Here is a 2,027-nt window from a genome sequence, read left to right as displayed (position 1 = left end):
CTGAGGACATCACACACATCCATGCCCAAGGCAGGATACGATCCTACGACCGTGGGGGTCGCGCGGTTGCAGACAAGCGCCAAAAACCGCTCGTCCACTCCGGCCGACTCCTCTTTGCTCTCAGCACAAGTAGGGCCTCCGTGCAGAACTACGTCTCCGAGATAATCCCATGCATACTCCGGGATTCAGGTCAGGAGATGAGGCTTGGCTACATATGAGCTTAGTTGCTGTTAACAGCATTGTTTAACAAACAAGCCATGCGTGCCCTAGTATTTTCGTCTTTTAGAGTGAATTCATCATCTGCCTATTACATCGACATAAATACATGCAAAAGCATCAAGTCATTTAGTCAAAGTTACGCGCGAACAGTGTAAAGGTCTGCGTAATCTGATCCAGGTATACCAGCTCATACGCAAGCACCACCTCTTTGGGAGACATAACTTTTTAAAATACTTTATTTACCTCGTTATTAATTCATATACAAATTATGTCTACAATGTTATGAGACACGTTAACTTACTAAAAAGAAAAAAATAATTCACAATTACTTCTAGGTCTAGACTGAAAACGATTTATACACAATGGGCTTTTGCACAAATTTACTCGTTAGCAAGTTATCTGATAGTATCAAAACTAAGGTCAGACTGTCAATTCCGCTAGACACTGCAGAATTTGCGCGTACTACACTGTGTAATTCTCTCTCTCTCTTTCGGTCTCGCTCTCTCTCTCTCTCTCTCTCTCGCTCGCTCTCTCTCGCTCTCTCTTTCGACTGAGAAGGGCAATGGAAATAATGTTGCCTGTCTGCTTCCCTATTTTTCTCCACCTGATAAATGTAGATGGAACGCCCCCCCCCCCCCCTCCACAATCCACATAGATAACGAAGTTTTTAACTTAGGAAAATGAAGAAGTCTGCTATTATAAAAATGAAACGAATTTGGTATTATCCATCGGATTTTCTAGGAAGCATGATAGTCTCAAAGTGTATAGTAGACTTTTGTTAGTAATTTGTTTTAGATTTTCTTCAACCCACCCTCTACGTTATGAAAAACATACTAAACTGTTGTGTAGGTATTATTTGAGAGGCCCGCTTTAACTGACTTTTCTAATAGTTTTTTGATTACCTCTAGTTTCCTTGAACAGTTTATCGTACCCACATAACTTTATTCCTTGACAGAAAATTATTTTCCGAGTCTATCACTGATTTATTCCTACTAATTGTAAGCTAAGTGTGCTTCTCGTTCTGTTATGATTGATAGAGCTATTCGTATAATAACATTTTCATAGAGCCATAATGGCTCGGGGCAGTACGTCCCAAACTTTTTGAATCGATCCCTGCCAGAGCCCGATTACTATTTGTGGTTATTATTCTGATCGCATATATTTGTAGTTTGAAATTGTCTTTATATATTGTCCTGATGATTTCTCTTCGTTAATGTCTTAGCGTTCACACCGGTTCAGTAGACAGAACCCTTAAAAAATACGTTTGCTACAAAATATGTATTACTATTGTGTACTCCTAAGTCGACAGTGTTAATTTCCCTCTCTCTTCTAAAATTTGGTGTTTGTTTTCTTTGTGTTCATCGTTATTTTATTATGTATGGGCCAACTGCAAACATCATTGATGATATTACTTGTTTAGCCTTACAATACTTCTGAGGCATTTTCTGTGTAAGCAGTATGGCTGTCATCAGCAGATACTCTTTTGCCCACGGATTCTTTGACCAGCGCAACACGTCGGTCTTCCCCCACGACGCACTGACTGACATGTGAGCAGATCTTGTCTAAAGCCACTTAAAAACATATTGAGAAGTTATTTGCTTGTCTGTGTATAAATTTTTGGAGAGGAAAAAGGTAATTTCTTTGTGTGCACATGTGTGTGTGTGTGTGTGTGTGTGTGTGTGTGTGTGTGTGTGTGTGTGTGTAGCGTGGGGTTATCCTGCTTCTACATGGGCCTTTTATGTGATACGAGGGTGCGTTGAAAACTGACGCCCCCGCATTTTTTGTTTGAAAACTCTAAAAGACTTAAA

Source organism: Schistocerca americana, chromosome 2 (assembly GCF_021461395.2).
Source record: "Schistocerca americana isolate TAMUIC-IGC-003095 chromosome 2, iqSchAmer2.1, whole genome shotgun sequence".
Lineage (NCBI taxonomy): Eukaryota > Metazoa > Arthropoda > Insecta > Orthoptera > Acrididae > Schistocerca > Schistocerca americana.
The sequence above is the reverse complement of the archived record's forward strand: the minus strand, read 5'-3'. Positions refer to the sequence as shown.